Consider the following 12,361-nt stretch of genomic DNA (forward strand, 5'->3'; position numbering starts at 1 on the left):
GTCCCCTTCTTGCTTTGCTGTCAACCTGAGTGCACTCCCAGCACCCATGCACACGTGCATGCATCCTCTGCTGGCTTTGCAAGTGCCCAACACTTCCTCTGCTTGGGCTTCAGGCCCCCCATGGTGCACGTCAAAGCCACCGTCCACCGTGTCCTGGCCCAGTCTCCCTCCCAGGTGATGTGAACTCCTCTCCTTGCGCATGGAAGTGCATGACTTGAGGAAAAGCTCCTCCATTTGGTCCTGAGAGGCAAATTGCCCTGCAGTTCACAAGAAAGAAAACCTTTCACAACAACTTTCTGAAGTAGGTATTCCAAATACTGTCTGCATTGTACAGATGAGGGAACTGAGCCTCCAGGGAAGTATAAATTCAGGCCTTGTGGTGTCCTCAGTAAGTGGCAGCACTGAGAATGGACTTTTGACTCCTTTTCCTGTGGCTTATGGTAGCAACATCAGACTTCCTGTGAAGATAGCAGAATAGATGGTCTCCAGCATCACTCTCTCCCACAAATCAACCAATTTACAACTATAAAAAAACAACAGCCAAGCTGGGGCTACTGGAGCTCAGGGGAAGAGGAGGAGAGACCTATGGAGTGCATGAAGGTGGAGAAGATATGATAAGAGAAAGAAAATCTGGAACCGTTTCAAATCCTGGCCATTTCCAGGCTGGAGCTGCTGAGCACAAAGAGCAGGAGACAGCAAAAGCCACAGCTGCACCTTTCAGATGAAGTTGCTTGGAGGCAGCAGGGGAGAAGGGGGCCTTGTTTTCCCCCAGGCCAGCAAGACCACTAATAGGATTCCCATGGCCCCACATAGGAGTGAGGTGCCACAACTACTGACAAAAAGGAGCCACTCAGAGGCCAGTGAGTCATTGCAAGGGACTGGAGCATTGCCCATCCCATGGAAAGTGTTTGGAGCATGGGAGGTGGGGGAGATGGGCCCACCGGCAGAACACTGGGGCACAGCAAGGACAGCCGATCTGCTGCCCAATCAGTGTAGGACCACTCAGAGGGAACTGGTCAGGAATATAGAACTGTATGGGGTGCAGTTTGATGAAAAGACTCAGGCGCAGACCAGAGTTTCTACACAACTCAGGTGCACTGGATCTCACTAGACCTAGAAGTACCTATAAAGTCAACCATTAAAACCTGAGCTGAACAAAAAGTCTTCCCTAGGGAATAAACAGCAAAGCAAAAATTTAGCTCAACCACAGAGCTCAAGTACTGGTCCCCACAGCAAGTCCCCCATTTTAGAAGTAAGCAAAAGACAACAAATTAGTGCCAGTGCAGAGTTTAAGTGGTGGGAATAACATATAATCCAACACAAAACTGAAACACAGAACTTCCAGCCCCTGCAGGAAGCTCTCCAGGCTCTCCCAAGCCAGGGTGGTGGGGGGCAAGGGCTTTTACCACACCCTCCTGACGTCTGCACCCACCCCAGCAATGACCAAGCCACTGCTGGAAGCCCCCTCGTCTCCCCTGTGGGAATGTGGAGGTAGCCACTTGCCTCAATCCCACCCCTTCTCCTTCCTCCTTCTTCCATCCCATTTCCTTCCCCTGTCCCCTGTCCCTCTCCCTCCCAACTGCTCTGCAACAACATGATAGAACGTAAAAAAAATCATATTATTAAAAAAAATTAAAAATAAAATAAAAACAATTCTAATGGTAAATGCCAAATTGAATCCTCTAAATTTTCTGATTCATTTCTACTGTATTCACACACAATGGTCAGTAAGAAATATTAAGGTCTAATTATGGATTTTCTTTACAGTTTAGAAACTCTTTAATTTTGAACAAGTGTACTTTGATTGCTGTCCAATGTTATGGAGCATTTGTATCCTAAGAAATGGTATGATAATTACTGAGTGAGTCTAACAAAGGGTGAGTGCTAGAGCAAGAGGAAGTGTTGGGTCAGCCTTGGTGTCGGAGGGGTGAGGGGGTGGGGGTATCGCAGAAATCCTTTTTGTCATGTGGAGAAGTGGTATTAAAAGTCAGCTTCATACTAAGGCAAGAGAACACAATAACCAAGCCAGCAGGAGTTGAGTTGGAGATATGAGTAATAGCGATGCCTGAATGAATTTGTCTAAATTTTTTTTAAATGATTATTAAAAAATAGTAAAGTATTTATTTGTGTTAATATTAGGGAAGAGCATAGTCCACCTGTATGAAACTTCAAATACATTTTGTGGTGTCTTCTCTGTTGTGGTATCAAATTTAGAAATAATCACAAAAGCCATGCCTCAAGTCAGATTGTGCAACACATAGAAAAAATAAGAAAATGGCAAAGGGATAATGATGTTCGATAAGATTTGTTCATTACTCCCCACAGCTAAGAACCATACTGGGAGCAATAAATCTGAAACCTGAGAGAAGAATTATGCCAGCAACAAAATGGGATGTTTCCTCATAGTAGGAAAATAGGATCTCCGTGAATATTTAGTAGATTAATAAATTTGAAATAAGGCAAATCCAAGAAAAACACATTTATACTCCTTGGGAATCTAGTACTATGGCTTGAGCAAGTTTCAAAAAGAAAAGGCAAAATGCACACAAACACATACATATGTGTATACCATAAAGAAACACATATCCCAAAGAAACAGAGGAAGAAGAAATTGCCAAAAAATATTTTTCTTAGAAAATAGGGGAATATTTTTGAAAGCTTATTGACATCCAAATTGAATAAAATGCAGATTCTATAAAATGACATACAAGATGAGATAATAAGAAATCAGATTTAGGTGAATTGAGAAGTCTGATAGGCATTCAAAATATAAAAGATGTGAATGAGATAAGAAGAAAGCTTACCAGATTTAAGATTACAATGAAACAAAAAAAAATGCATTTTTTTATTGCATTTTATTGCATTTATTGCATTTTATTCAGGGTATTTACTCTGAATGGAAATCTAAGGTTTCTATCTTTTCTTTTTTAATGTCCCTGCCATCCTCTTTATTTCCTACAATAAAAAAGGAATTGCTATGACAAAGCTGAGACCAATAAAAGGCCTCTCTTTTTAGTGGATGAGTCATGCAGGTTTGGATCACCCCTTCCACTTTTCCTTTGTTGTCTTCAGACTAGTAATAGACAAGGATAGCTCCTGAACAAGGCAAGCCCTGGCCATCTTTCTCTCCTTCATTCGCTCCATTGATGTGGGTTGGTTCTGCTCTAGGTTCAAAAGAAGGAAAAAAGCTGTCTGTATTTTTTCTGATTATGATGGCTAACTTAGACCATCACTTCCTCCAAAATCCTAAAAAGACCTTAAATTTTGTTTTCTGTTTTTAAGGGCTAGGGAAAGTAAAACAGACACTGTTCTCAGAGTCTGTTTTTGCCTTATTACATTTGTTTAGCAAAGTATAAAGAAATGCTATATTTTTCCATGTATTCATATGTAGAATATATTATATATATCTCATATGTATGGTAGGACACACATTCATATATATACAAGTGTGTGTGTATATATATACATATTCTACAGGTGAATGTGGTCAGAAGTTAGGTAATCCTCATTTCCCTAGCCCAAGAAATTCTCCAGTTTCATTTCTATCAAGCAAGAGAGGAAAGAAGAATGGCTGGAGAGAGGCTATGTTGTGTATGAGAACACTGGGAAATTCTCCAAATGTGCAGAGGAATTGGGCAAAGACAAGAAACACGTGGAGAGAGATGACAGCTATAGAAGATACAGCATAGCAGCTGGAGAAAAATACACCTGGAGAAACTGCCTATACACCAGAATAAGAAAAAAGAACAAATAAATTTAAAAAGTCAATAATACAGTAGAAAATGTTCTAAAGTTGAAGACAAATTTATGAGAAAAAAAAAACTCACAGTATACAATGGAAAAAAAATAATAAAGGGATTCATACTTAGACATCCAGATATTTAGAATTTCCATAGTATTTTTTTTTTTAACTATATAAAAATCTTGGCGGGGAAAAAGTATTAACCACAAATGATTTAAACGAAAATTAGGGTGCCTTTAGACTTTTCCTCCACAACATTAAATTCCAGAGAACAGTAGATGGTTATATCATGTAGAGGTCATAAGTGGGCCCATTACTGTATCCAAGAATAGTCAGGCTTGCTTTGGCTCACACAAATTTCCATATTGTGTATCTCATTTTAAAATTTAGTAGTGTAGTTCTGGTTTCTCCTGAATAAAAGTAAGATCTGGCAACACTTGGTCCCACATTTTCTCTTTGCAACAATCAGCTAGACGTGAGTCGGCTTGCATCACGTTTCTCTTTCCCAACTTTTTTTCCCAACACTGAGGCAAACTATCTGTTGGTATTTGCCCCAGGGTTCACACTATTGTTTTTAAATAGAGGGATATTACTATGCACTTATGGCTTTATAAAAAGAGCAAAAATGAAAAATGAGTGGAAAGACTGCAAACTTTAAGAAAAAATAAGATAAAAGATATTTCTATGTAGAATTTTGTTTTTAAATGCCAACTTTTATTTTATACATGACAAAAGAATGTCCATAAGCTTGTTTCATGTGCTTACCTAACCACTGATCTTTCTAAGCACTTTGAAGTCGTAAACTCATTTGAGGATTTGAAGTGAAACTTTGGTGTCTAGTTGCTTTGTCTTTTGGATAGTTAAATTCAATGGAGAGACTTTCTCAGGCTACAAAACAAAAGAATGGTTTCTTAGTAAACAAACTAGTGGGGACAGTTTTACACTCACCAAAAAAGAATGTAAATAAAATTCTATTTTATAATATTGGATTTGCCCATGAAAACAATTTTAGGAAATAAGATATATTTTGCATAAAAATAGAAAACAAAGAATACAACAAGATTGCATGCAAATATAAAAAAAAGAAAGAGGATAGATTTACAAACAAAAATATTAGTGTGAAAAAATAACTATGGCATTTAGATTGAACAAAGCTGATAAAAATGTCAATAGTTAGTAAGATTCTCCAGTAAAACCATCTGGGCCTGGAGATTTCACCTTCAGGTCCTATCTAATTATGACTGTATAACTACTCTGATTATCTATTTCATTTTGGTTGAGTTTTCATAGTTTGCCATTTATAAGAAATCAGTCCATTTTTGTAAGTAGTCAAAGTTGTTCATAGTATTGTAAGGCAAATGGCTGCACAACTTGGGTTTCTCATTGAGAGTGCCTCATAAAGAAGACATTCTATGTAATAAAATAGAAAATTTACTTGACAATGTACCTGAGATGAAATACAATAGTGAATTGTATATAACACTTCTTATGTCTTAATCAGTATATTATAAGGTGGGTGGCATAACATCAAACCACAAGTAAATTAAAGCAATTTCAGCAATAGCCCAATCATTGTGACACAGCTTCATAGCCCTCTGATGCCATGGCTTGATCCAACTACAGAATTTAATCTATATAGAAGACAGCACACATTGTAGGTTTAAAACTGTAAATGATATTTCTTATAACCAGGATTTTCCTAAGGATTGGATGAGAGAATTCTTCGTCAAGATCTCATATTGGCAATATTTTGTATTAAGAAGCAAATTTTTTATGTTAGTGTTTCGTAAAGTGAAGTGGGGGAAGAGGTGGTATTTGGGTAGGGTACTTTTAGAAATTTCCTTATTTCCAGCTTTATTGAGGTATGGTTGATGAATAAAAAATATAGGTATTTAAGGTGTACAAACTGACAATTTGAAATACATACAAATTGTGAAATGATTATTACAATCAAGTAATTAACACATCCTTTGTGTGTGTGTGTGTGTGTGTGTGTGTGTGTGTGTGTGTGTGTGTGTGTGTGTGTTAAGAGCACTTAACATCTATTCTCTTACCAAATTAAAAGTATACTGTATATGAGGGTACTTCAAAAGTTTGTGGAAAAATAGAACTAGAAGATATACTAATATTTCCATGAATTTTTTGAAGACCCCCCTTGTAGTATTATTAGCTATAGTCACCGTGCTGTACACTAGATCTCCAGAACTTATTCATCTTGTAACTGAAAGTTTATATGCTTCAACCAACAGCTCCCTATTTTCCCAATCCCTTAGCTCCTGGTAACCACCATTCTAATCTCCTTTTTTATGATTTTGACTTTTTCAGATTCCACACATAAGTGATATTATACAATACCTGTCTGTCTTTGTCTGGCTTATTTCACTTAGCATAATGTCCTCCAGGTTCATCCATGTTGTCTCAAACAGCAGGATTTCTTTCTTTTTTAAGACTGAATAATATTCCTTTATATATAGGTGCGTGTGTGTGTACACACATATATATATACACACACAGACTCCACGTTCTTTATCTATGCACTGATGATGGGCACTTAAGCTGTTTCCATATCTTGGCTATTGTGAATAATGCTGCAATGAACATGAGTTCAGATATATCTCTTCAGAATAGTAATTTTATTTCCTTTGGATATATACTCAGGAGTGTGATGGCTGGATAATATGGTAGTCCTATTTTTAATTTTTTGAGGAACCTCCATGTTATTTTCCATAGCAGCTGCACCAATTTACATTCCCACCAACAGTGTACAAGGGTTCCCTTTTCTCTACATCCTTGCCAAATCTTGTTATCTTTTGACTTTTTGATAATGGCCATCCTAACAGGTATGAGATCATTTTTAATTTGGGTTTCAATTTGCAAGTGTTGAGTCCTTTTTATTATATCTGTTGGCTATTTGGATGTCTTCTTTGGAAAAAATATCTGTTCAATTCCTTTGACCACATTTTAATTGGGTTATTTTTATTTTTTATTTATTTTTTGCTATTGAGTTGTATGAGTTCCTTATATATTTTCGATATTAACCCCTTATCAGATACATGGTTTGCAAATATTTTCTCCTGCTGTGTAGGTTGCTTTTTCATTTTGTTGATTGTTTCTTTTGCTGTGAAGAACCTTTTTAATTTAAAGTAATCCCACTTGTTCATTTTTGCTTTTGTTGCCTGTGCTTTTGCTCTCATAGACAAAAAAAATTATTACCAACAACAATGTCAAGGAGCTTTTACCCTAATTTTTCTTCTAGGAGTTTTTCAGGTCTTGTGTTTTAGTCTTTAATCCATTTTGAGTTGATTTTTCTATATGATATAAAATAAGGTTCTAATTTTATTCTTTTGTATGTGGACATCCAAGTTTTCTAACACCAGTTATAGAAAAGACTATGTTTTGACTATTGCATATTCTTGGCTCCTTTGTTGAGGATCATTTGGCCATGTATGCAAGAGTTTATTTCTGGGCTCTCTACTCTGTTTCATTGGTCTATGTGTCTGTTTTTATTCCAGTACTAAATATGAGGATATTTCAAAAAGTTCATGGAGGGACTCATATTATTCCACAAACTTTCTGAAGTACCCTTGTACTGTTTTAATTATTATAACTTTGTAATATAATTTGAAATTAGCAAACATAATTCTCCAGCTTTGTTATGATTTCTCAATATTGCTTTAGCTATTTGGAGTCCTTTGTGGTTCCATAAGAATTTTAGGCCCCTGGAAGTTTAAAATGCATATCTGCCTGAGTAATATTGTATCCTTCTTCACTGCTTACAGAATATAATGAAAGCTCTTCCCAAAATAGTTTCTGATTGAACTTGATTTTCAAGTCATTGGTTGGAGCATTCTTTGGGGGGAATATTCATTTATTTGGTGCTATAATAACTCAGCCAGAAAACATGTACTGTATACTAATTGTGTACTTACTATTTTACTATTCTCTGAGGACACAGTAATAAGCAAAAGTTACCCCCCAATGTGGACAAAGATCTTTTGTCATAAGGGACCAAAAACAAACCAGAGAAAATAGCCAATGTATTTGAAGCACAAAGAAAGACAGGGAATAAGAATAGAGGGTGGGGAGAAGAATCGACAGATCTTCCATGAGATGTTTTACCGAGGAAAGTTGAGCTTGTAAAAAATTGCTTGGCCAATGTGTGAGGTCCAGGTGATGGAAGGTCCATGGAGAGTGAGTTCCATGAGACAAAGTGAAATCAAAAATTAGTCCTAGATGACATAGGTGGATGACAGAGAGAAACTGAAGTGAGTGGGAAGAATAGCATTACATGAACTGATTTACATGGTTCAAGCCTGAAACTTTTGTGTGAGGGTAAGAACTTACATACCTGCTTTACGGAATGTCATCAGCTGTGTGGTATAGGAGAGGACTTTATGGGGACAGAAAATTTCAACTAGACTTTCCAATATAACATTCCAAATCATCAATCTCTGTACTTGAGGCAATAAAGTATTTGATATTAATGGACCTGACCTGTGGCATTGCTATTACTATTCCCTGTGCTTCTCTTTCGATGCTCTTCTCATCTTATTTGTCTTTCAAGATCCTGTCTTAATTTTTCTAGAGAAAGAATAATCTGTTTTCACTCTGTTCAACCAATGAACTTTCCTTACAAGTCTCATTATTGGATATCCATATTAGAATTTTGTTGTAATTTTTCTTAACCTGTGGAATACAGATATCTTTCCTTATGCTTCTGTGAGTCCTCCAGTACCAAAAAGTGCCTTGCACAACTTATCAGTTCTCTTCTTTGGTTTTGAATTTTCATTTTCATTTTTTAAGAATCAGAGGTTAGATGGAATACATAGTGCGGTGCTAATAGGTGAAACGAATTTTATTTATGGTTCCATTTATACAGGGCAGAGTTAGTATTGGTCAGTTTCTGGTTGGAGCTATGCTTTTCCCTAGTAATTGGCAATGTGTTAGAAAAAAATAAACAAAAAGTTCCAAGTAACAAAGAGTTAGCCCAGGATGCCATTGTATTCTCAGAGATTTAAAAAAAATAGATGTGCTATTTCCCAATTAAATTTCTAACTCTTTAACCAGTGGGCCATTTTGTCTTTGTGAGATTACTTACATAGTATATGAAGCATTGGTTGTCTTGCAAACTGACAGGAAAGATGTTTCAATTTTGTTTCTAAGAAAGCCATTATGTTTGTATATTATGGGGATGCAAAATGGTTGTTTTATGGGGCCAATAAATAAGATCCTGCCAACCCAGGTAAGTTCAAAACAAGTTGAGAGTCAGTTTTTCTACAAATAGATGACAAATTACTAGCTTTATTAGTGATAAGGGCTGGACTGAGGTATGTGGTTTATAGTATTTGTGACATGACTTACTTATTCACTGAGTTGTGGGTGCATTCATTGCCTGCTTGGCAGGGTCATCACTCTTAACAATGTAGAATATAGCAACGGGTAACACATGCTTCTCTGTTCACAGACTGGACCCAGAAAGAAAAAGAGGAAGAGGCTCAATCGAGCATGCTCAGATTCTTCTCCCAAATTCACCAAGACCCAAAGATATTTCTTCTCCCTTCCACAGAAACCGTAGATGTGGTAAAAAGTTGTTCTTGTATTGATATCTAAATTTTTATCCATACCTATAGATTTTTCTAAATCTGTTTCTAAATATTTATATCTATAAATGTATCGATGTTGATCTATCTCTCTATATCTATTTTCTACATATAACCTTTTTATTTCTTTCCTCATCAATCATCACATTTCATAATTGCACCTAATAGTCTGCCACCCTGTTTTAACTTTTAAGATTCTCTACCAGATGTCTTCTTCTGGGACAAATTTTTTTGTTTTGTTCACAATCTTGGAAATCATAGGTATTATTTAATCATGTCCTTAAATTTTGAATAGATCCAGAATTGTTTTGAATTTATTTATTAGCTCCCACATGTGAGTGAGGACATGCGGTATTTATCCCTCTGCGCTTTGCTTATTTCACTCAACATAAGTTTCTCCAGTTTCATCCATGTTGTTGCAAATGGGAGTATTTCATTCTTTTTTATGGCAGAGTAGTATTCCATGGTGTAGATATACCACAGTTCCCTTATTCCTTCATCCATTGATGGACATTTAGGTTGGTTCCATGACTTTGTTATTGTAGCTCATATGTGGGAGCTAAGAGAGAAGGAAGGAAGGGAAGAAAGACCACAGTAGTGCATTGGTCTTGCAGAGGAAAAGAACATTCCTTGGGCTACAAAGTGGAGTGGGGGGGATTGGGGGAGTCAAAGGGGGTTGGAGGTGGGGATAATTGGGTGGGGGACACAAGGTACAAAAGCAACTTCTGGTGGTGGATATGTTGCCAGTATGAATCTGGCCCTCAGCACATGCCATGAGGGTTGGCATCAGCATTGTATCTCATGATTATTCATAATAAAATAAAGAAAGAAAGAAAAAAAAAGAAAAACTCATGCAGGATTATGGATAAAAAAAATATTTATTTATTAAATATATATTTTTACTTGTTGGATGTATATAAACTAAAACAAAGTTCTAATCCCAGGCTAACTTCTCACTCTTGATGTGCATGCTTTTAGAATTGCCTAAAATATCAATTGATGAATGTTCAAGGCATAAAGTTAGTAAAATGCTAAATAAAGGGAAATATAAATGTCTGTGGAATAACTGATAAATTTGACGAAAATTGTGGAGTCAAAACAGTGAAATTATGGGTCAGACAATCCAACTTTATTATTTTAAATATGTTTAAGATAAATAAAGTAATTTTTTCATTTACTTACTCTTATTGAAAGAAACTTAAAATAACTTTTAAAAAAGAATAATCATTCATGTTAGTAACTTTAAAGATGATGGCTTTTGAGATTATCTTTAGAAATTTTAGGGACTACTTAAAATTTTCTTATGTAGTAATATGTAAATATTCCTTTATTGGGGGAAAAAGCAGATATGAAAAAAATATAAGTAAGGGAAGAAGAAACCATCTGTGAGCATTCGTGATACAATGCTCTAAGTGGCAATATTAACTGTTTATTATGCTCTAAGTGGCAATATTAACTGTTTATTATTTTAATGCACCAATGGTCTGAAGCCATACTGAAGTTTCCTAGATTCAACTAGATAAATATTATACCTGTTGTCTGTTGTGGAATTAAAGCATATAATCTACTTCACTAATATGTAGAAATGGGTTTGGATTATTCACACTGGGGCCTTGTCCTAATCCAATAGAAGCTCAAGACAGTACTGTACAATACAGATGAAGCAAAGGTTTATTCTCTTCTTGCTTAAATCTATTGTTTTCATATAAATTGAAAACTATACATGTACAATAGTTATGCAAACTTATAAAATAATCCTTTCAAATGTAAATTTCTTAGAAAACATGCCATGTAAGAAAGGTGCATCTATAAACCTATAAATATTTCCTTTCAAAATAAGCAAACTGATGGGTTTTTTTTGTTTGTTTTTTTGTTTTTTTGAAATAGTGCATTCTAATGGAATGTTGACAAGCTGCCAGGAAAAGTAGGCATTTGGAAAAGGGGAAATAAAGTGTGGTAATAAAAAGGTGTATAATTTTTAGATTGTGCAATCCCTTGATAAGAAATAGCCTGGAATGTTAGAACTCTAAATATGAGATATGACTGTTGAAAACAAATAATTGTACAAATTTTCCAAAGAACTGTTGAAGATTTTTTTTCACTTTTAATTTTTAAAGTGTAGGACAGAAAAAATAATCAAATTGTTTTCCCATTTATTGTCTTTCTCCATATTTCTATTGCCCTATAGTTCTACTGTTTTGATACATTTTTCATGTGATTTACAATATTCTGGAACCATCTAATTTGGTAGTGGTTGTTGTGCAATGTATTTAATTGCAAGTTCTGCTTTTTGATATTACCATTTTTTTCTCTGCTTTTTTTTATGCTTTGTTTTCCAATACAGAGTAATTTAATAGGCAGGAGATTGTGTTTTGAGCCCAAACTATATTATTTTTACAAGAAACAGGTAGATATTACTGAATTTGCTTTTGGGGTTTTTTTTTGGGTCAAATTTCTGCTGCTGTGTAATTGCTTTGTATTGTGTGCACTTGAACTGTGTGATGTGTGTGAAAATTACTAAGTAGCATTGCAAATTTAACTAATTAACCCCTGTCAGTGAATGAGCAATGCAATTTTATTAAGGTTTTCTTGTACACAATAACAATTGACCTTTTGAAGGCTGTGCCCTTACTGTACTAACTGATCTGTGTTTCCAATATAAATTTAAAGCATCTCTCATGTGTAACTAAGGGAGAAAATTGGCAGTATGACTAGAACAACTTTCATTAGACTTTGTATCTACTACATTCTCCTGTGTTCAATATGAAATGATAAATTAAAAATGACCTTTATTTGACAGGACGAAATTCTGAAAGTTCCTTATAATTAATAATGTGAACATCAGGATTATAAAAAGATATTATTTTCCTCTGGATATGCCAGTGTAGGATTTCTGTTTTGTCATTGGTGGTGATGATGGTATGGGACTAGATAAGTTTGTGGGGGTTGCAGGGATGCAGGAAGTGAGAAGGATGAAGGAAATATGAGAGAGGCATTTGGTAGTTTTCAAAGATTTGAG

The sequence above is a fragment of the Cynocephalus volans genome, chromosome 12 (assembly GCF_027409185.1).
Source record: "Cynocephalus volans isolate mCynVol1 chromosome 12, mCynVol1.pri, whole genome shotgun sequence".
NCBI classification, from domain to species: Eukaryota; Metazoa; Chordata; class Mammalia; order Dermoptera; family Cynocephalidae; genus Cynocephalus; species Cynocephalus volans.